The sequence below is a fragment of the Meles meles genome, chromosome X (genome assembly GCF_922984935.1).
Source record: "Meles meles chromosome X, mMelMel3.1 paternal haplotype, whole genome shotgun sequence".
NCBI classification, from domain to species: domain Eukaryota; kingdom Metazoa; phylum Chordata; class Mammalia; order Carnivora; family Mustelidae; genus Meles; species Meles meles.
In genome coordinates, this window is record NC_060087.1 from 34,895,459 (window position 1) to 34,919,566 (window position 24,108).

Below are 24,108 nucleotides of genomic sequence, written 5' to 3' on the forward strand. Positions count from 1 at the left end.
CAAATAATAGTCACCATGAAACACCAGAAGCTGTGGGGGTGGAAGGATGCTATTTGTATCAGCGGCTTCTGGTGCGTAACAAATCAACCCCAACCTGAGTGGCTTAAAGCAACGATCATTTTTCTGCTTAGGATTTTGTGGCTTCTTCTTTGAGTTGGCTTGACTAGGACTGGATGATCTGAGATGGTCCCATTCAAATATTAGGAGCCTCGTGGGGATGGCTGAGATAGCCGGGGTTGCTCAAGCCTCTCGGTCCACACACAGTGTGTTCCTCACTTTCTGGTGGGCTGCCCTGGGCTTCTTCACACGGCAACGGCAGTGTTCCCAGTGGTGAGAAAGAGCAAGCCTCCATGTGCAAGTATTCCTCATGGCCTTGCTTGCAGCATATTTGCCAATATCCCGTTGGCCAAAGCAAGTCAAGTGACCATGCTTAGAATTCAGTGGGTAGATAAAAGGACTCAATTTCTTGATGGGAGAAGCTGCAAAGAATGTGTGGCCATTTCTCAATAACCTTTAGCACTGGTGATGATGACATAGGGAACAAGCACAGGTTTAAGAAATGGAAGACACAGTCAAATCACAGCTCATCTTCACCACCAGGCAACCTTCAGCAATCAGCTACCTCTCCTGAATCTGTTTCCTCAGCTGAATATGGGGAAAATAACCACACCTACCTCACCAGATGAGATGAGATCTTTCACTGACTCTTTTTTTATAATAAACACTGACTGAGCCTATGTGCCAGGCCAAGACCATGCCAGGCATGGGCTATATAGTAAATGTCATGGTCTCACCCTCATCACAATGTCAATATAATGGGTATTATTCGTAAAAATATCTTGAAAACTACAAGTCGTGGTGTACATTGTCAGTACAGTGTTATATCCTGGCGACTCGTCTTCCTTTCCCCCTCTTTCTTCCTTCATGGCATTTCCTCTGCTACCACTCCTGGTCTGCTATGGAAACAGACAAGGCCAACCTTCCCTGGGCAGGCCAGAGCCCTATGTTACAGGGTTGTGGACAGGGTCTGGACTGGCTCCACCCTGCTTCTGGGAGTTGATTCATCCATCATTGACATGTAGGAAAGGTGACCAGTTTGTTGAGCCTGACTTGGGGGAGCACCATAGATCACTCACTGAAAGTTGAGAAGACATGAGAGATGATGTAGTCTGGTTTGTTCATCTTATAGGTGAGGAAACTGAGGCCTCAAGAGGCGACAGAGCTTACACAAGGTCACATAGCTGGTCAGTGCTCATACCAGGATTCCTAATGACATCGATCCCCATGGTTTTCCATTTGTGTGTGTCTCCCTTTTATCATCTGGTTGCTTTCCTTTTTCAAATCACCACACACACACACACACACACACACAGAGGCTTTTTAAAAAAACTATTTTATTTGAATTTCAGAGTGAGAGTGTGAGGGCCAGCAGGGGAAAGAGGGGAGGGAGAGGGAGACAAGCAGACTCCCCGCTCAGCAGGAAGCCTGACATGGGGCTCAATCCCACAACACTGAGATCACGACCTCAGCAGAAACCAAGACTCAGACGCTCAACCAGCTGTGCCAGCCAGGCACCCCCATCTCTTTTAGTAGAAAGAGAGAATGAATGGAATCTTCTCCTCTTCATCTTCCACGGGAATAGGAAAAATAATTTTCATTTAGCTCTCCACATCTGAACAACATAAAAGAAGTAAAACAAATATTAGTCAACCAAAATTTATATATACCTTTGGCTTAGCACTTGTGAATTTCTTTCATCTACTCTTCACTACAAGAGGAGGATGGTGAGGGAGTTGGGCCAGCTATCTGAATGATGATGTGAAAGCCATGGCAACCAAGGAAGGTCCAGAGAGGCTGAGTGAGTTGTGTGAGGTCACAGGGTGGCCCTGGTGGTCCAGAGTGGGTCTGGGACTGTGTTTTCTCCACACGATGGTCTAGCTGAGGATAGCTGGCCACTTGCTACACAGCAGTTCCTTCTATATATTATGAGGGAAGTTTCTGGTGGCCGAAATGAACAAAAATTTGCTCAAGAATTGTACTGAGGGGCATCTGGGTGGCTCAGTGGGTTAAGCGTCTGCTTTCAGCTCAGGGTCCTGGGATCGAGCCCCACAACAGGCTCCCTGATCATCAGGGAGCCTGCTTCCCCCCACCTCTGCCTGCCTACTTGTGATCTCTGTCTCTGTCAAATAAATAGATAAAATCTTAAAAAAAAAAACCAATTTAATTATTAAAAAAAAAAAAGAATCATACCAAGTAGGTGAAATAATTCTGGAATGGGTGTGTCTGAACTGCTGTTGAAACCTGCCCAGATAAATGTAAGTGACTCTAGACACAAACAGTATATGTAATTACAAACAGAAAAAACAAAAGTGTTTAGGGTCACCGAAAGCTCCCTTTTTGTTTTTATCAGCTACACACCCTGGATCTGTCCCTTCTTATTTAAATTTGTCATTGACACGTATTTTTGAGAAAAATCCTGGTATTTTACAGAATTTTCCTGCATACTGTGCAAAATAACTCCAAGTGCCAACCGTCTGAGTTGCCCTCTAGAAAGAACAGCTTGAAACAATACAGAGGAAAACAGTCAAATCAACTCTGAATCATCTGGAAGATAGAACTGCTCCTAAGGTCTTCTTTCGAAGTGAAGGTATTTGTGCTTCAGTATTTGATGGTTCATTTATGCAACGGGTTTTTTGACCTGCTCAAAACTGGGGTCTCTAACATCCATTGTTTTTATAACAACTTCTAAACGAATCATTCATTCTGTCTTGAGATTTAGGCACACACAGCCCATTCCAGGGCACCCAGAACAATCTTAGTCGAGATTATAAACCTGAGCTAGAATCATCTATGACCACCCTTCGTAACGGTCAATTTCAACTGTACTGAGTATTAACTATGTGTTCACAGTACTGTTTCACATGGATTACTTTATTTAATCCTCTTGACAGCTGTACAGCCTGTTCCTATGTTACACACATCTGCATCTTGCCCAGGAAGAAACTGAGGCTAAGACAGACCAATGACTTGTCTGACTACGCGGCAATGTGGGCTGTGAAGTTGAACGAGGCCAACTCATTTCGGAGTCTCCTTCTTCATCACTGTTGCTTTAGAGCCATGAGAAAGAGAAGGAGGAACCAATCATATCTTTGTGTATATACCAATATCCTGAGCTCTTCCTTTTGGGAAATAATGATTTTTTTTTTTTCATTCCAAATGCTGGCCACCCTAACCTAACACTTGGTGTTTGGGAATGGCAGCTATCACTTCTAGATCAGAGAGAGGAAGAATTAAGCTTGGCAGGTTCCTGCCTAACTTCAGCACTGGAGAAGCAACAATTTCTTGAAACAAAAGGCCATTGATGGGGGCACCTGGGTGGCTCAGTGGGTTAAAGCCTCTGTCTTCGGCTCAGGTCATGATCCCAAGGTCCTGGGATCGAGCCCCGCATCGGGCTCTCTGCTCAGCATGGAGACTGCTTCCTCCTCTCTCTGACTGCCTCTCTGCCTACTTGTGGTCTCTGTCTGTCAAATAAATAAAATCTTAAAAAAAAAAAAAGCTTTAAAAAGGCCACTGATGATTTGGGCTAAATAAGACCTTGTTGCCTCACTAATCCAGCTTTTCTCAGGCTCTAATATGTCGAGATACCCGGGGGGCTGGGTCTTACTAAACCGGAGAGCTCTGATTCAATGGTCCTGGGTGGGGTCCAGGGCTCTGCATTTCTAGTAAGCTCCTAGGGGAGGCCAATGCTACTGGTCAGTGGGCCATGCTGGGCTTTAGTAAACCTCTACATGCTTCAGTTAAACCTATCTCTGCCTCAGTTTCCTCCTCCAAATTCAATTTGATTGATTGAATTCAATCAAATGAGCAGAGTTAATAATAATATCTGTTTCAAAGGACTGTAGTGTATTAATGGAGATGAAGTATTTGAAACAGGCTTAGCGCATGGTAAGCACTCCATAACAGCTAGTTATCACTATCATTATTCCTTTACGCTCTCCCATTTGTCTTTCTGAACTTCATACCAGCTTATCCCCACAGGCCATATATTAACAGCTAACTCAGATTTCAAACAGTATTATCCTGCCTCTTCCCCTCTGATATTGGCACATCAGTGAAGCAGTGAATCAAGGCAGCCCTCTGACCTCTCACCTCGCTGCTGCTCCTCCCCATGTGTTCATGGAACTGGTGAACCTTAGAGTCAGAGTAGGCTTAGGGGGTCAGTTACTTCCACCCAGTAGGAGGGTTCTCATATCACACTGGCACCTAAGTCAGAGATCTGGGCAGAGGGAGGGAGGAAGAGGATGGAGTCCTCCGCAGAGAGAGATATAGGATGGCTCAGAGCAATCCCCTCCCTGCTCTCTGCCCATTTCTGCCCATCATGCTGGGACATTCCTGGGAAATCACTGTGCCCCGGGAGCCCTCGCTTCCAGCCCAGCAAACTGCCTCCCCTCTGGGCAGCTCTCAGAGCTCCCAGGCAGGGGTCTCCAGAGCGGGGCATAAACATGCCAGAGGGTGTCAAGCCAGTTCAGAGGGAAGCAGAAAATAATGAAACATTTCTTAGTATATATTTCTTTACTTAAAACACACACACACACACACACACACACACACACACACACACAGAAATCAAGCAAATCAAATATCTCATACATATGTCGGCTTAAGGGCATGTACATAATTTCTGTACAAGCCTACACTTAGAAGTGTAAGGACCTCAAGTGTTTCACCATCCAAAGAGTTCAGAGATTGTGTCTAGAGATGAGTTTGCCCCTTCATGGGTGAAAATAAGAAATCTCTCTGTGGCGGTGATAATTCCAGTGCTGACCAGCCTTTCATTGTCTTCCTAAGTCCCAGGAAGAGCTTTGTGCTTGCTCCTTTGCACAGATGAAGGGTCAGGGAACTAGTTCTGGTCAGTACAATGTGGGGAAGGTGGCCCACTTGGCTCCCAGGCATGGCCCCTCAAGTAACTGGTGGGGTCCTTCCCTTGCTCCCAGTCTTTTCCGGTCAACTGGCAGGGGACAGATGGTCCCCTGGGGCTCCAGGTGAAGCTGGAGCTGACAGTGGAAGGTGCCTGGGTCAGACCTAGGGGGGAGGAGTACTCCCAGGAAAGCAGCCCACCTAGGAACACCTGTGATGGACTTCCTGGGGGGCAGGAAGCAAACATTGATTGTTTTAAGGCGCTGAGATGTTGGGGGGCAGGGGTTGTTGCTGTCATGTATCCTAGCCCACCCTGGCCAATCCCATTTTCTTCATAGCTCACTCTCCTCCCCCAGCTCTGCTGCTTGGGCATCTCACTGGCCCTGGCCGAAGACCTTCTGGATCCTGAACATTTAGCATTTAACTGCTTAGAGTTAAGGAGCGCAGAATCAAAGTCATGAGATGAAACTCTGAAGCCAGAACGCTTGGGTTCAAATCCCAGCTCTTGCCTTTATTAACAGCATGATCTTTTGAGAAGGCATCTTGCCTCTTTCTCACTTTATTTCCTTATTTCAGTTAAGAGATATTAGCGATTTTTATAGGGCTCTTGGAAGAATGAAATGAGAAAATCCTTGCCAAGCAAGTTACCACTGCACCCGGCACAGAGTAAATGCTTGATAAATATTAACTTTTGCTATTTCTATTATTGCAACTGCGAGGTTCTTTTCCTTCTGCAGCCATAAAGCCTTTCTCAAATTAAAAAGATGAATATGGTTGCCCTCCTCCTGCCTGTGTCACCTTTGCCCCACTGACTCCCCCACCCCTCGGGCTCCAGGTAGCTGGAGAGGTGGAGCTGGTCTGGCTGGAGGGACCCCCTCAACCATCCCCGGCCCCCGATCCTGCAAGCCAGAGATCCATGGGACATTCCTGAAGGGCTTTTGTTACTCCGGTCTCTCGTCTCCTGGCTGGATCAATAGTGTCATAATCGAGGCATCAAATCCCAACAGAGGCCTAAAGGGAGGTTACTCTGCCTTTCCAGGACCTGAAGAGCTGCGGGGAACTTAACGAGGCAGCCTCTGCCATTACTGGGTAGACCCATAGAGGAATTTTTTTGTGTATTCAATGGAAAACTGTCTCCTTCTAAACCCAGAATATGCTTACCATTAGCCCAAGTCTTCTCTCAAACTGTAGCACGCATCGCAGTCCCCTGGAGTGCTCTTCAAAGCAGAGCCAGGTCCCATCCCAGAATTCTGCTTTGGTGGGTCTGTGGTGGGACCTGAGCAACAGCGTGAGTTCCCAGGTGTTGCAGATGTTGCTGGTCTGTGGATCGTACTTGAAGTAGCTTTATATTAGTCCATTTGGCAGCCTTTCACATATTTAAAGACAGGGGGTCCTCCCCGCTGCTTACCCAGTTAACTCTTCTCCAGGTTAAACATCTAAGGAGTTCACCCTCCCCTTTCCTTATCCTGTGTCAGACTGTGTCCCTAATTGGGAGTTTGCAAAGATGGAAAATACCTAAACCGTGTCCTCCGGGAGCTTATAATCATGTGGAAAATAAAAAGGAATCCGCTATAATGTGACCACAGTAAGTATTCAGTCCGTGCCTGCAGTGTGTTGTAATTGTTCTCGAAGGCTGGTGATTGACCAGTGAACAGGATGGCAGAGTCCTTACCTCCTAGAGTCCTCTGGCCAGTGGGAGAGACTGAGCAGGGAAGAGGACCTGATAGCCCAGGGTTATCTGAGTGTGGAGAGGAAAAGCCATGTGGCTGGAGTGTAGGGGAAGGCTTCCCGGGGGAGGGGTTGGCTAAAGGACACAATAAAATGGGAATAAAGCAGGTACAGTGATTCAGGCAGAGGGGAGGGATGGTGCTGGAGCCTGGTGCCATTCAAGATTGGCAAGAAGCGCTGTGTGGCCAAAAAGAGGCTGCACGTGGGGCCCCGTGGGGTGAGGGTGGGCTGGAGCAAGGATGGTGAGAAGTGGGGTGGGGCAGGGAGAGACTGCCATTTCCCTGGGGGAGAGAAGTAGAAAGAGAGAAGCAATATTCCCAGAGGCAGAGCTGAAGATCTGTCTGTGATGGTTATGCAAATGAATAGTTCACCAGGGTTTGAAACAGAAACATTTTTTTATAGGAAGTGATCCAGAAGGTTGGGAGAGGGGAAGTAGAAGAAAGGCGAGCATTCAAAGGAATGATTTTTCGACAGAGAAAGCCTCTCCCTTTGCAGAGAAAAGGGCAAAAGCAAAGATTCACCAATAGGAAGACAACATCCTGAACCCTGTACTTGGCAAGAACATAAAAGGATTTCTGTTGTTATCTTTTGTGAATTAGACCTTGAAGATTTAGTATGGTACAACACATCGTAGACTGGAAGTAATGATGGGTGCATTTCGCAGTTTGAAATTACTTTCACTGCCATCATTTGTTCATTCAACAAACACGTATGGTGTGCCAGGTTGTGTGGGTACTCCTCATCCTCCCAGTACTTTTCTATCGACCCTCTTTGGGCATCTTCCTTGCCTTCTGTTGATGTGAATAATCAGAAGCGATCTTAATTTCCTTTCCAATTCAACCAGGCCCAGGGAAATCCTCCATTCGCATTCCTTCCCCTTGGCCATGCCTTAGTGGTTAGCTGGCTGTGGTTAGTCAATCCTGCTGGTTAATGAACTAAGCAAAGAGGTTAAGGTCACAGTTTTGATCCCCAGGGCCTGATTTACCTGTGTACCTGTGTAGACTGTCCCTCTCTCTCTACCCCCAATGTATGTGCTTCCTCCCCCCCTCAAGACTTTCATACAATTTTTTTTTTTTTACTCTACCAAAAGGCATGTCACTCCAACCCCCTGGTTACTGAGATTCAATGTCATTTCCTCCACAAAGCTTTATTTGCCTCTGAGTTGGTCAGGTGCCTCAGCTTACCTTTCCACGGTGCCCTGTACTTCTCTAGTGTGGCATTTATTCACATTTATTTTTTATACTGATTAATGTCTGGCTCCTTGTGTGAGTTATAGTCATGTTTAGCCATAAGTAATAGAAAACTTGGCTGATGGTAGTTTAATGGGGGTTTATTTATCTCCCCAAATAAGATAGGCTATTCAGCACCATTCTTACAGCTCAATAATGCCACACCAGACTCAGACTCCTTTTCTCCCCTTTCTCTGCTGTCTATAGCAAGTACACTTTGTCCTCATGTTTACAAGATGACTGCTGCTACTCAGGCATAGCATCTGTATTCCATCCAGAAAGAAGGGAGAAGGGGAAAAGTGAGTATCCATTGACTACTCTTTATGTCTCATGGGCAGAACTGGGTCCCATGACAACTTCTGGCTGCAAAGGAGTCCAAAGAGTTGAGCTGTTGTTGCTGTTGAGCTCTCACAATGTACAGAATAGAGGCAAACCAGAGAGAAAGGGTAAGCCAATTAAACTGTACTGACCTTTCATGCCTTCCACACTCCTTTACTGAGCTTCCAGAACAAAGACGGCGGGGACTGTTTCCTTTGTTCACCATGGTAGGTCTACCTTGTACAGAACTGTTCCATTGGAGGTGCCTGCAAAGCATTTTCTTAAATATCAATAGATGAATTTTTGCAGAGCGAAATCTCCCATTTTAGGTCTTAAGCGGGAACAGAAGACAGAAGGATCAATGCCATCTTGCTCCTACGGGTAAAAGAATTTAAAACAGACAACATCAGGGGCCCCACTTGCTCCTGTACTGCCTTTGCACGAATTAGGAAGAGGTGCCCACCCCTTCCTCAAGACACATTACTGCCATCTACTGGGAAATTATCTTACTAAAATGATAAATTTACCACATCTACAAGGTCAACAGTGCCTCCACAGATGGACTGAGGCCATTTGCAGAACCTGCGTGGCCAACATGTGGCCACCTCGCAGGAAATACGAGCGCACGTCACCGGTAGGGTGGATGTGGTCAATGAGGAAGCCATTACACCTGTCTCCCGAAGCAGAGGAGCGGGGCCTTCCTGGGGAGCAGTGCTGCACATTTTACTAGGGCCGATGGGAGCTTGCCATATGTAAACACTTAGTATACTGAGGCCTCGGGGGTATGGAGAGAAGACCAGAAGGGATGTTCGACTTCTGCTCTTCATTTCCCCCTCTATAATACTGTGAGGGCCACTTAATCCTCCTCTATGTCAGTTTCTGCATCTCTAAATCGGGGGCAAGCACTCCTGCCTCAAGAGATGTGTTTGCTTATCCAGTGAGATAATGTACATGAAAAGGTCTGGGAGTCTGCCCAGCATCAGGAAAGTGTCCTCTATTGCTAGCATGGAGAGCTGACAGGAAGTAAATATTGAGTGACTGACTGTTCAATTCTCATTTCTACCACTCTTCAGCCACATGACCTTGGGCATGTTACTTCATTTCTCTGGGGCTCAGTCTTCTCATCTGTAAAATAGGTGTAATGATATTAGAACCTACTATCCAGGAAAGTTGTGAGGATTAAAATTAGTACGAAGTGTTCAATGAATGTTAACTACTAACTTTAGTAAGATAGTTGTGGGTTGCTTTATGCTCTGCATTTTGCATTTAGCATTTCATTGAAATTCCTAAGTAAGTCACCTCTGGGGCACCTGGGTGGCTCAGTCCTTTAGGTGTCTGCCTTCAGCTCGGATCATGATCCCAGAGTCCTGGGATCAAGTCTTGTGCTGGGCTCCCTGCCCAGGGGAGATCCTGCTTCTCCCTCTGCCCACTACTCCCCCTGTTTGTGCTCTCTCTCTCTCACTCTATCTAAAATAAATTAAATCTAAAAAAAAAAAAAAGTCACCTTTGACTTTGGGGGGGCGGGAAGTGAAACAAAAGTGTTCCTAGGCCTTTTTGCAAAAAGAGCTGAGTCTCCAGGCATGGAATGATTCAGCACATTTCTATGACTCTGGGTCTGTTGTGATGTCTCTGATGTGTGAAAAGGAAACCTCCTGTTCACAGACCTTCTCCTCCCTCTCCACCCCATGCCACTGCGATTGCTCTTGGCAAAATCTGGATGCTGGCCCTACTAGATCATAGCCGGAATTTCTCACAAAGTGGTCAGTGATACTGATTTCATGTTCGTGATTTACAAAGCACAAAAGGAACTGATGGGAGGGAAAAGCCTACCAGGCTGGCAGGGTGCATCAGGTCAGCCAAGCAGAATCCTGTTTCCCATACGCTCTGGTTCTTCCCTCCAAACCTCTTCTCCCTGCAGCTCCTCGGGGACAGGGCCTTGTAAAGGCTGAGAAAATCCACTCAGACACTAGCAGAGTGAAACAGAACTGGCAGAGGGTTTTGGAATAGAGAGCCAGCAACAACGTTGCTAATTGGACTGCTGTCTAATAGCTGATTCTCTTATATACTGCTTCCCAGAGCCCGACTGGCCTGTCTAGTAACAATATATTATCTTGCCCTGTTTTCCGTTTGTCTCCTCTTCACCACTGCCGATGCCCCTCCCCCTAGTCTCTTCAGGGCACAGAGTTTTGGAGGAAACAAGATATTTTTCCTTCCTTTCTCACCTCACATTTCACTGGAGTAAGTAGTACTCCATTTTCCTCCCTTCTGCCCCACAGAAGGCAAACTGCTGTGCACTGGGTTCCTGGGCTTGGTTCCTATGTAACCTGAAGCTGACATCTTTTGTGCGTGTCATGGTTTATAGCAGAGTGGTTAAAAATCAGCTCCATTCTGGTGACTAAATTTTATTGACTTTTCCAGGGCCTGTGGTGGGACTGACATGTCCCCCATTTAATTACTTCCTCCTTTTTGACAGCAGATTGAGTTAGCCGGAGGACACGCAGGTGGCTCTGGGGCCAGGGAGCTCAGAGTGGCCACGGCTAGGCAGCCTGAAAGGGGCCGGGGTGAGCGTGGGCTGGGGATACAACAACCTGCAGGCAGTTGTGAGCTGTGGTTTTATAGCTGCGCTGGGGGCAATAACCAAACAGTGGGGCTTTTGGACTAATTTGAAGAATGCTTTGCATAAATCCCAGCTGCTAGCCATATGTCCGATCCTTGTAGAGGGGAGGGTGTGTTTCCCTGAGCTCTTGTTTCCTTCCCCAGAAGTCAAGACTAACCAAGCCTCTAAATGCCCACCCCGGCTCTTTTAGGGGAGGATCGTCGGTCACAAAACCTTGAGCTGATTTAATCACAACCTAAATTTATATTATGCTTTACCAGATTTTCCCTTCCAATAACATTGTGTCATTTTGTCCTCATAAAACCCCAAAATATAGGCCAGGTAGGAATCCTCCATTTACAGCTAAGAAGACTCAGGCCCAGAGAGACTGTGACCGCTGAGGAGAGCAAACCTGTGGAAGCTTCCTAGGTGTCAGACACTCTTCTGAACCCTTGAGAGCTATGAATTCATTTCACGGTTATGTCCGTCCTCCAAGACAGGTGCCAATACTATCCCCACTTCGTGGAGGAGGCAGCTGAGCCCAGAGAGGTTACTTAACTTGCCCATGGTCACACAGCGGGGAAGTGGTGGAGCTGGGATTTAAACCCAGGCAGTCCGGCCCCATTGTCTGTATTTAGGACCACTGTCCCTGCTGCCAGATGGCTTGGCAGTGACTGAGCTGGAATTGTCATGTAGGTATTCACAAGCCAAGTTAAGGTTTTCTCTCATGCCATACCATCTTCTGTGTTTTGCTCCTTAAAGATCATTAATTCCTGTAAGCATTAGCGGTGGCAATTTAGATTTGGACTCTTTTCATCTCATATCGCAAAGTCTTTCACTTAAATCCGTTTAATTAGTCCCTCCTACCCACTTACCCTGACATCGGAAGCATACTCAGTCCAAAGGAGCTGTAACGCATCAGGAAATGACTCCCAAACCAAGGCTTTGGAAAAATACAGGTATCTAGGTGTTGGGAGCTGTAAAGCTTGGCAGCCCGACATCTGGTGAAGTAGAAGGAGAGCGGGTTCTGGGAAGAATGGGCGTGGCTCCCACCACTCACGCGCACTCACATGCCTGTGACTGGGTTTGTGAGCAGGTGCACTCCCAAGTGTCACACACGGCCGGGGAGAGTTGGTCTCTCCCAGTGGGAAAAGGTCATTCCAGCCCACAGTTCCCCGACAATTAATGGTTTCTTGGCTAAGGTGTCTCCAAAGGCCTGTGGTAAGTGTGAGCAATCCAGGTGGAAGGGAGGGAGCCGTTTTAACGTGATAGGATCTCCAGCTGTCCAAGGCTGAATTTCTCACAGGAAAAAACTAGTAAAACCTTTGCTCCTCATTCATTGGTGTCCGCAGGAAAACCTATGGGTACACGCAGATATTTTGTTTCGTAGCCCGGACCAGATATAGGCCAACTCCAGATCAGAATTCGTGATAATGGCCACAAAACCAGAAGTGTGACCTCCCGCTTTCTATTCCCAACGGCCATTTCCCCCCCTCATTTGCAAGCTAACTCTGCAGCCGGGCATTAGGTAACCGGAAACAAGTAACAGGACTCAACTTGGGCTGAGAAACTACAGAAAGAGACTATGAGAAAGATAGGGACAAAATGGTTTGGGTTGTAGTAATCATTAGTCATAGTTACATGATTTTTTTTTTTTTTTTTTTTTTTTTGGCAACAGTATATTTCTCTAGGTTGGATTTCCCCAGAAGCTGACCTTGCAACAAGGATTTGGGTGCAGGTAGTTTATCTGAGAGGCGATTCCGGGAGGCGTCAGTAGGGAGTGGAGAAGCGAGACAGGGAAGAGAGGGAAGCCAATTCAGTGTCAAAACAAGTTACCACCATGGTAACCAAGGGTCGGCTGTGCTGGGGATCTCAGGGAAGTTGTGTGCAATGTGCCTTGCAGTCCTGCCTGGGGAGCTGGGGCTATTTATCTACCATCTCCTGCTCCTCATTGGCTTAGAGCTGCCCCTGTATGTGTTAAACACAGAGCCCTGGCCTCTCCTGCTGGTGGCTTAAGAGTGTCTCATTTGCCTATAGTAAGAAGGCATCGAGCTACATGAGGACTGCAAGTGCCAAGGGGGCATGAGCAGGACCCTGACATCATCAGCTGCTCTCTGGAGGAAGATGGTATGAGGGAAGAGAATATATTGTAATTAGGATTCTTCTGGTTGCCAGTGACAAAATCCCAACTCAATCTAGCTTAATCAAAAAAAAAAAAAAAAAAAGAAAAGAAGAAGAAGTAATATATCTCTAGGTGTACAAACAGTGCAATTAGGGCCCTGTCTTCTGTCCATTTCTTGCTTGTGCTCGTTTCTGTGTTGGCCTTATTGTCTACGAAGAGACTGAAAAAGATGGCGACATTAGGCTTACAGGATTCTTATTCATGCTGAATGCAGGAGAAGGGCATTTCCCCCTCATAGCTCTGGTTAAAGTCTTTTTTTTTTTTTTTTTAGATTTCATTTATTTATTTGAGAGAGATTGAGAGAAAGTGAGTGAGAGGGAGAGAGACTCTGAAGCAGAGCCTGCACTGAGCACAGAGCTTGATGTGAGGCTCAGTCCCACAACTGCGAGACCACAGCCTGAGCCAAAACCAAGAGTCAGATGCTTAACCGACTGAGCCACCCAGCTGCCCCTCTGGTTAAAATCTTAAGGAAGGCCTTGATTGGCCTATGGTGTGTCACAAGCCCGTCCTGTATCAGATTATATGTCCAAGAGGATGGAGCACTCTGACTGACCCGACTCAGGGCAGGTGTTCTGTTGGGGAGGATGGTGTCATCCTATCCTAACATCACAGATCAAGCAGAATTTCTGGGACCTGGGGGATAGGTGGTTCTAGAAGTATGTTGCTAAGCCAGCTTTGAAACAAATGAACAAAGGCCCTGATTTGTAGCTGATCTCTGTGGTATAGATACTCCAACCATGCCTAATTTTAAGCTGCCCGCATGATGCCACCAAACATGAAGTTGAGAAGAGATGCACACAGTCAGCTCTTGTGAGCCGTTATGACCTAGCTCCAGCATGCCACCGATTGATTCCCATACAGAGGGACCCTAGGCACCCCATAGCCATGGGAGCTGTCAAGGAGAAAGCCACGGTCTAGCTTGTGGGGTCTTGGGGGCCACAAAGGCCCAAATTAAGACCTGACAGGATAGCTTGCTTTTTTGCTGCATGGGCTGCTTGGGATGGATGGGTATATTCAAATAAGCGTCTTTCTCCCCCCACAGTCGTCATCTTGCAAGCACCTCCAGGAAGCGCTTAACCAAGAGGGTCTGGAAAAGAGTTCAGGAGAACATGTAGGCATTGGGTGAGTGGCCAGCCCATGGAGTTAGATGCATTCCCCCCCATCACAAATGTGCCCAGCTCATGAGTAACCAGCCCCTCCCTCGAGATGCCTCAGCTCGGCAGACCTCACATTATATCTCTCGGCTGCCTTCACAGGCCCTCCAGGCTTTCTCATCCCAGTCCTGGGAGGGACCACAGTTGGCCACCAATGCCCTCATTGCCCTTGCCACCCTGCTTGAGGTGTGTGAGGAAAGTGCCACTTTGGCCCTCTGTCCTGTAACCGTTATTGTGTTCCTCTTGCTCCCTGGCTGCTCTAAGTTGATGGTGCCCTTGTGGTTTGGGGCCAGGAGGGATGGCTCTCCCTTCCGGCCTCGGGGCTCCGCCCTTCCCAAGTGGGGGCAGAGCACAATGGCTCCTCCCCACGGGGTCACATGAGGTTGGCAGGGCTCCTGTCTGATTAGTCTCCTTACCCATTGGCACCAAGAACTTTCTGCCCTTGCAGTTCTTTTGTCTCAAAATAAAAACCATAGTGAGGAAGCTGCAAGGTTGGAAAGTTGTTCCACGTACACACATGCTCACACACACACACACACACACACACACACATATACTCACACCAAACCAGATTTGCTGAGAACAGGAGAATGGGAAGGCATGAAGCTCAGGGAGTGTTTCAAGGTCACAGGCAAGGAGGGGCCTGCGGTGGTGGGGATGGAAAGGATGAAGACACAACAGTCGAATGCATTATTTAGTGTGTTCCACATCGCAAAGCCAAGAATGGCTCCTTTGCACCAGAAGATTTGATGTATCAGGCTGGCTGTCTCCTCAGAGGACAACCCCCGCCCCCCAGTCTCCTCTTGAGTTCATGGAGACATGGTTGTCTAGGTGACAACTGTCAGGCAAGAAGCTGCAAAGCTGAAGAATAAAATCGCCTTAGCTAATAGACCGGCGTGCTATTATGTACCTGAAGGTTTAACTGCTATATTACCCTGAAAGAATCATTTGGAGGGGAGGAAGGAGCTCGCTTTTCCCTGGGCTACATCAGTGAATTCAATTTCTATTGAAGAGAGACTAGCATTTTAAAAACCACGGTGTGTGGAGCTTCGAGTCCTTTTCTTCTTTCGGTGAGAAATGATTTAATAATGAACTTACAACTGCAGGGCCTCCAGTCAGCCCCCTGGAGCCCTGGGAGAGGGAAGAGGCAGTGTAGAGGGGCTGCGGGCTGGCAGGCTCCATCCTGTTCCGTCCCTGCTCAGGCCCAGGCTCTGTGACTGGGGTTACCCCAGAGCAACTTGCTTCAGACACGTGTAGAGTCGGAGCGATAATTTTCCTCCCTCACAAGATTGCCGGGTGCCTCTAATTAACGGTTGTGAATTCCTTAGATGGGGCTGTTATCAGATGGAAAGGGGCTAATTGTACCGGTCACAATAGTTAACCTCTTCCAGAAGGAAGGGTGTGTGTGTGTGTGTGTGTGTGTGTGTGTGTGTGTGCGCGCGCGTGCGCGCGCGCGTGAGTCGGCCTTGGTTCTTTCAGCAAATGAGGCAGAAAAGCTTGAGAATCATTGAAATGCTTTGGCATCAAAATACCAGCAAATGAAAGATGGTATTCACTAAGACTTTCTTGCCATGTGATTAGTGGCAGACATTTCCTGGCCTCTTTCCACGTGCCTGCCAGGCCACTAAGCGCTTTCTTGGCCTGATCATGTTTAACCCTCAGGGTGCCCAAGTCTCCCATGTGGCTGTTGTTAGCCTCAGCCTCCAGAAGGGGAAACCAAGGCTTAGTGAGTTTAGCGGACTGGTCCAAGGTACCACCTACGCTGGCGACAAGTGAGGGTCTTTTATACTCAGAAGATCCCACCAAAGGCAGAGAGTTCAGTAGGGGAACTTGAACTTCCTTCATTAAAAGAGAAGTAGAACCTCTCATGCAAGGATCTGGACAACCTGGCCGGGGCTGCCCTGCCCTCCACACATCCGGACAAACCCTTGCCTTGCCTTCTGCCCCAGAGCCTGGCTCTGCACTGTTTTCTTTGGTCCTTTTCCTGCACTACAAACAATATCCCTGTTCTATGCCCATGTGGCTCAAGTATCTGGACTTGAATTTGCCTTTACCCTCTCACAGGCCACCCCACTAAGATACACATGTTAGTCTCTACCATGTCCTGGGTGGTGCCCAGTAGCTGAAGAGGCAAAGATAAACAGCACCAAGGCACTGCCTTGAGGGAACTCACAGTCTGGAGGGAGAATGAGCTGTGAAACACCACAGTCAACACAGCACGATCAGTAGAAGAATAATAATAATGAAAGAATACTATTAACAATGACGATGACTGTTCTCGAGGGTTTTCAACGTGCCCGACCTTGTGAGGCTCTCTGTCCAGAACATTGAAGACAGAGACCAGATGTTGGGCTCCTGTTGTTGGCTTTATGGCCTGTATCTAAGGTTGTAAAACAAATCACCCCAAAGCTTCATGGCTTAAAATAACAGTCATTGTTTATTATTTTGCATGGTTTCTGTGGGTCAGCGATTCAGGAATGGCTCAGCTGGGAGGTCTTTGGCTCAAGTTCCCTCATAAGATTGCACTCCTGTGTCATTTGGGGCTATTGCCACCATTCAGTTTGATTGTCTCACATGGCTGGTGAGTTGGTGCTGGCTATTGGCCAGGAACCGAGGTTCTTCTCCATATGGGTCATGCCACGGGACTGCTTGAGTGTCCTGAGGACATGGCAGCTGCCTTTCCTAGAGCAAGGAGTTCAGCGACCAAGGGAGAAGCTGTAACGCCTTCATGACCTACACAGAAGTCACACACTGTCATGTCTGCTTATTCTCTTGGTCATGCATACCAGCTCTGATTCCGTGTGGGAGGGAACTACAAAGGAACACAAATATCAGAAGGCAGAGATCATTGGAAATGATGTTATAGTTCACCAATCTGAGTTGAAATTTCCCATATACTGAATGCAAAAAAACTTGCCTTAGCTTTGCTATTCCAACCTTGAGGCCTTTAGGACAGAGGGGCCCAGTATTTTATGAGGAGGCCATGTGTTTGATTATCTTAGAAACCTTACGGTCCTGGATGAAAAGGTGGCTTTGCTGAGTGAGAAGGAGATGAATGAAGGCTGCTAGGGAAGCTGGGAAGTGGGGCTGGAACTAGGGACATCTGTAGTTCTCTTGGAAAGTAAGCCAAGGTGCCAGGCACGCTGGAGATCTACTATCATTTAGGTCATTGGCCAGGCCCATATTCTAGTCCAAGACTTCCATGGGAATGAAATTGATTCAACTAGATTGCGCTGCTTCCGGGCTGGATAGCTGCTTATTGACCACATGTGGAAGAAGTCACTAGCAGTGTTTTTGGGAGAAGAACTTGGATCCTGCTTTCTGCTTCAACTTTGGTGCTTTGCACATTCCCAGGGAATGTATATATTGTAGTACAAAGCCACTGATGAGTAAATAAATAGTCAATAGTGAGCTAAAATATTTAATTGGAAATGAACATGGATTTAACAGACTCAGTACTTTAGGGCATCCTACTGTGTGCTGGGCTAGATAGTACGCTTGGTGCTGGGGTAAGGGAGGGAAGATGGTACGCAAGAAAGACATGCTCCCCGCCCTTATGGTGTTTGTGAGAGACACATATTAATCAAGTAACAATATAGATAAATGTATCATCATGAACTGAGGTAACCACAATAAAGGGAAGGATATGGCCTGGGGAGATGGTAAATAGGAAACACCAAGGAAGTGGTCCTTGAGCTGAGATCTGAAAGATAAATAGGTTTGTTGTTTTTTTTTTTTTAAAGTGCTTCCTTAGGAAACAGCTTCATTTTTTTTTTAAGATTTTATTTTATTTTATTTATTTGACAGAGAGAGATCACAAGTAGACAGAGAGGCAGGCAGAGAGAGAGAGAGGGAAGCAGGTTCCCTGCTGAGCAGAGAGCCCGATGCGGGACTCGATCCCAGGACCCCGAGATCATGACCGGAGCCGAAGGCAGCGGCTTAACCCACTGAGCCACCCAGGTGCCCCAATAAATAGGTTTTTAAGATGGGTGGAAGAGCATTTAAGTGGTGAGAACAGCCTATGCAAACTATTTTTGTAGAAAATAGTTTTTTCTATTTTCTACAAAAGGCTGAAGCAGAGGGAGTGAAGAGTGATGTGTATTGAGATGAAGGTGGAGAGGTCGTCAGGGACCAGATCATGCAGGAACTTATGGTCACACTAAGGACGTTGGCCATTATACTAAACAGTGGGTGGCCACTGAAAGATTTTAAAGCAATACGGTGACAAAATAAGATTTGTGCTTTAAAAATATCATTGCCATGCGAAGCTCAGATTAGAGACAATGAGACTGTAGGAAGGAAGGCCCATTACGAGGCTATGTCCAGAAGACAGATGTTGGTAATTTGGCCCAGGAGGTTGGTGATGGAGATAGTGAGGAGAGGGTAGACTTGAAATATCTTTAGGATGCAGCACTGACAGGTCATTGTGACCTGCAAGGGCAAAGCCAGCATCAGATCTCAAGGGTCATGGAAGAATGGGGGTGGGGATGGGAATTCAGAATGGAGGTGCTGAGAGGTAAGAGGAAGAAGGTCATGAGTGAGAAACAGGTTGGGTAGAGCGAGTTTGAGCAGTAGACTTCATTGCTAAGAGGCACTGGCCATTTCTGTGTAGGGTTCTGGTGTGTACCTGTGGAGCCGTAAGCAATAAACTGTAATGATCAATATTACTATTCTATCAAACAGCAGCCATGTCATGTCACCAAGTGTTCCCTGGAGGCCTTCACTGAACAGAGTAATTCTCCTAGTTGTTTTTTATTATATAGCCTATAAAACAAGATGGGTTGTATCAAAGATGGGTTTTCAGGTGGGGGCTTTCAGAGTGGCCCATCCTTGAGAGTGATTTTAGACTGTACATCTGAAATTAGAACTGTACTTAATTTAAAAATATAGGTAGCTTATAGATAAGAAGACCCAAGACACTGGAATGGGTTGAAAAGTCTAGAGATGGAACCAAATACATATAGGAATTTAGTTATAAAGGTGGCATCTCAAACTATTGTGGGAAATGATGGATTCCTTAATAAATAGTACTGGGATGGGTTGCCTGGGTGGCTCCATCAGTTGAGTGTCTGACTCTTGATTTTGGCTCGGGTCATGATCTCAGAATTGTGAGATCAAGCCCTACATTGGGATCCTCACTTGGTGTGGAACCTGCTTGGGATTCTCTCTCCCCCACTCTGGCTCTCTCCCTCTCTAAAAGAAAATGAAACAAAATAAAACAAAATAATAAATGGCATTGGGACAATGGGTTAGCTATTGAGTTAAAAAATAAAAATGAATTCAGTCCTCATATCATATAATAGGAAAAAATCCAAACCCGATCCAAGATCTAAATGCAGTAAGATGAAATCTTCAAGATCATTTTAAAAAAAAAGGAGGAAATTCTCGCATACCCTTGGAGTAAGCAAGGCCTTTGTAAGTATAATTTGCAATCCAGGAGCCATAAAAGAAAAGGTTGACAAGTTTAGTTACCTGAAAATCAGACTGAACTGTCTGCATGGCAAAAAGTACAATACACGAGCTAAAACAAACCAATAAATAAAGACAAACTAGCAGGAAAGTTGCCACTCATATCACAAAGTATAGATCTACTTGAAAAGAAATCAATGAGCACAACAAGCTAATAGAAACATAGACAAAAGGTATAAGCAGACAGTTCACAGAAAAGGAAATAGAAATGGCTCTAAGAGTTAGGAAAAATGGCTAACTGCACTTATAATATGAGAAATATAAAATAACACTATGCTAAGATTCCATTTCTTTTTTTTAATTTTTAATTTTTTTATTAACATATATTATTAGCCCCAGGGGTACAGGTCTGTGAGTCGCCAGGTTAAACACTTCACAGCACTCACCATAGCACATACCCTCCCCAATGTCCATAACCCCACCACCCTCTCCCTATCCCCCTCCCCCCAGCAACACTCAGTTTGTTTTGTGAGATTAAGAGTCTCTTATGGTTTGTCTCCCTCCCGATCCCATCTTGTTTCATTTATTCTTTTACTCCCCCCAAAACCCCCAACATTGCCTCTCAACTTCCTTATATCAGGGAGATCATATGATAATTGTCTTTCTCTGATTGACTTATTTCGCTAAGCATAATATCCTCTAGTTCCATCCACGTCGTCGCAAATGGCAAGATTTCTTTTGATGGCTGCATAGTATTCCTGTGTGTGTGTGTGTGTGTGTGTGTGTGTGTGTGTGTGTACCACATCTTCTTTATCCATTCATCTGTTGATGGACATATAGGTTCTTTCCATAGTTTGGCTATTGTAGACATTGCTGCTATAAACATTCATGTGCACGTGCCCCTTCGGATCACTACATTTGTATCTTTAGGGTAAATACCCAGTAGTGCAATTGCTGGTCGTAGGGTAGCTCTATTTTCAACTTTTTGAGGAACCTCCATGCTGTTTTCCAGAGTGGTTGCACCAGCTTGCATTCCCATCAACAGTGTGGGAATCTGTGTGGCCAGCATCTGTCATTTCCTGACTTGTTAATTTTAGCCACTCTGACTGGTGTGAGGTGGTATCTCACTGTGGTTTTGATTTGTATTTTCCTGAAGCTGAGTGATGTGGACTGTGTGATGTGTCTGTTGGCCATCTGGATGTAAGATCCCATTTCTTTTGACCTATCAGATTTGAAAAAAAGAAAAAAAAAAGAAGAAGAACAAAGTACTATTTGTTGGCAAAGCTGTGGGGAATAGGCAAATTTGGTGTGACCCCCTATGGCAGATAACTTGGTAATATTCATCAAAATTACAAATGCCCAGATATTAAAGAGATTTTTAAAAATTTATTTAGTTTTGTAAGAGAGAGAGTGCACATGAGCATGGCAGGGGAGGGGCAGAGGGAGAAGCAGGCTCTCTGCTGAGCAGGGATCCCCGATGCAGAACTCGATCTCAGTTCCCTGGGATCATGGCCTGACAGATAAGGCAGACACTTAACCGACCGAGCTACCCAGGTGCCCTCAACTTTCACACTTTAATCCTATAGCAATCCTTGCCTCTTGTGCAACGGCATACATGCAAGGCTATCTGTTACAGCATTATTTGAAAGAGCACGAGATTGGACACAACCTGAATTTCCAACAATAGAGAACTGATTAGATGTATTATACCACATCTGTTCAATAGAATGGCATGCAGCCATAAAAATGGACAAGGGCAATCTTTACGTCCTAATACGATCAGACCTCTGAGATAGACTTCAAAGTGAAAGAAACAACAAGGAGACCATTAGGTACTCTGCTCTCTTTAGGATGCAGAGCTGACATCTGTACTTGTACTTGCTTATATACTTATAAAGGAACTAGGAAATGTGTACAAGGAGACCACCCTATTTCATGGGTTCTAAGACACACATGTTTTTCTCATTTGGATATCTGTGAAATAGGAAGGTGTCTTCCATTATGTGGCATTTTAGAATTATAATCCACCATATTATTTTCTTTCTTAATAGTACATAAAATGATACATCTCAAAACCGATCATGTCTTCGATTTGCTACAGGGCAATAATAACATGCAGCAGGGGGGAGACTGGGGAACAGGAGGAAGTGGAGTTTTTAATTAGTTTTTGCTTGAACCACGTGAGTTTGTTGTCCACTCAAATAAAAATGGAATAAATAATATTGTTAAAACTTACATAAATAGGGGCACCTCGGTGGCTCAGTGGGTTAAATTCTCTGCCTTCGGCTCAGGTCATGATCCCAGGGTCCTGGGATCAAGTCCCCCATAGGGCTCTCTGCTCAGCAGGGAGCCTGCTTCCCCCACTCTCTCTCTGCCTACTTGTGATCTCTGTCTGTCAAATAAATAAATAAAATCTTTTTAAAAATTACATAAATATATGTATGTATATTATATGTAATATATCTGTAATAATATTATTTCTCTTAAGATTTTATTTATTTGAGAGAAAGAGCACAAGTGGGAGAAGGGACAGAGGGAGAAGGAGACTTCCACCCAAGCAGGGAGTCCAATGTGGGGCTCGATTCTAGGACCCTGGGATCGTGACCTGAGCCAGAGGCAGACTGAGCCACACAGGCACCCCTATAATAATATTATTAGAATTATATATGCATATACATGTGTTATGTGTGTGTGCATATGTGTGTGTGTGTGTGTATATACACTGTGTGTGTGTGTATCTATATGTGTGTGTGGGGTGTGTATATATACATACCCACACACACACATACACAGTAGGTTAATTTCTGAGGTTTACATCCCCTTGTTGCAATGGTCTAAGATACTAGGTTTGAAGATATTAAAATGGGAAAAAAACTGACCCACACTTGGAACATGCTAACTGATGAGAAAATAACAGCTGTGTGCCATGCTGACCTGGGTCCACCTGGAAAGCCTGTGACTTCTCAGCTTCACACCTGGCTTGGCCAGTAGGAGGGGCATGTGATTTTTCTCCATGCGTCCAATCCAACTTTAGTTTGGGAATCCAGGAAGATATTGCCTCATCATAAAGCTTTATGAGAGGAGGAGACACGCAGTGAAGGCTTCTACTCTGACCTCGTAGACATTTTCAGAACTCTGAGACAAAAATAAATGCTTGAGCGAGCACACAACTAAACCAGGATCTTGTTTTTACTTTTTTCTCCCTTCAAAATACTAGATAAGCTCTGAATTAAATCGGTTTTTCTTTTTGGCATTTATTTTAGTGACGAAAGCCATTGCTTCTCTTCCCCTCCTCCCCACTTCCACAAACCTTTACCAACTTCTTCTGGGTTAAATGCAGCTTCCAGGTAAGTCACTGACAAGAAGCAGCGTGACAGATGCCACTGAATGGGCCAGGCATGGAGCATCTAGAGTTGCATTCCAAACAAATACTTTTAATGAAAAATAGAACTGGGGGAAATCCCAGCAGGTCTTTCTTTTGGTGACAGGAAAGTTCATAACTTTATGGAAAACAAACTGATGGATGCTTTCTGGAAATCTTTTAGTGGCCATTTCCTTCCGTTTTCTGCCCTGGACGGTGGAGGTGGTAATACATATTCTGCTTTCCTTTCAGGGCTGTAGCAAGAAGAAATGAGATAATGTTTGCAAAGATACTTAAACGTACATCTGTCAGAGTACTGGACATCAAGGTGAGGTTTTGGTTGCCACTGTGTGACAGGGGACCAGGACTTGTGCAGAGAGGTCATTTGCCAGGCATTCGTCATGTCTCAGCTGGAGATTCTTCTTTCCCAACTTTCTCCATGCGACAGTTAGGAAACATCCCTGAACAATGACAGCGGGGTGCAGGAAGGGGCTAAGCTTGTCACCACCTGATGAAGTAACAGCAGTACTAACCAAATTGTCTTCCCAAAGTACTTTCACACCCTTTCTGTTACCTCATCCTCCCAGAGGTCCTGTAAAGTAGGCAGTAGTATTACTCTTCCTCTGTTACGGATGAAGAACTCATGTTGTGAGCAAAGCTGGAATTTGGACCCAGGTTTCTCTGGCTCCAAAATTTGCACTCCTTCCCTAATACTGTCCTCCTCCCTGCCTCTCTGCTCTGAACTGAGCTCAGCAACACGTTGCAGAAAGCACAGAAAGCTGGGGCCTGGGGTGCCCTGGGGACCAGAGGTGGAAGCAGGGAGGGGAAATGGAAACTTTTTCCCCTTCTAAAAGAGGCTATTAGCACACGTGTACTAGGACATATGGCGGCCATCTGGAACTGGAGTCACTGAGGTCACTGCTGAAATTCAACCCAAGAACAATGTACTCAGTTTAGATAGCACTGCAGTGCCCTCATCCCCTAAAATATTGCCTTCAGGGAGAAGGCTCCTGGCAAATGGTGGTCAAGAATAGCAGTAATCTATTGATAAGCAAAATAAAGTGAGTCAATGTGCAGGACCAGGGTATTCATTGTCCTTAAATGTCTTCAGGCAGATTGTGTCCTAACTCAACCATGTATGTCACCATTAATGATCCAGCCCTGTAAGATTATACAAACAAAAGGGACAACCACAAAGGGATCCGACTTAGTTC

The 24,108-nt window shown here is 45.8% G+C and overlaps 1 long non-coding RNA gene across 1 annotated transcript; it reads right to left on the minus strand.

Moving 5' to 3' along the window:
• Positions 1-2,974: 2,974 nt before the first annotated feature.
• On the minus strand, positions 2,975-11,772 carry LOC123935438. Its single transcript, XR_006816905.1, has 4 exons — positions 11,664-11,772; positions 8,345-8,567; positions 6,079-6,237; positions 2,975-3,107 (listed from the first exon to the last, which is right to left on the minus strand). It is a non-coding gene; the product is annotated as an uncharacterized LOC123935438 (long non-coding RNA).
• Between the last annotated feature and the right edge of the window lie 12,336 nt (positions 11,773-24,108).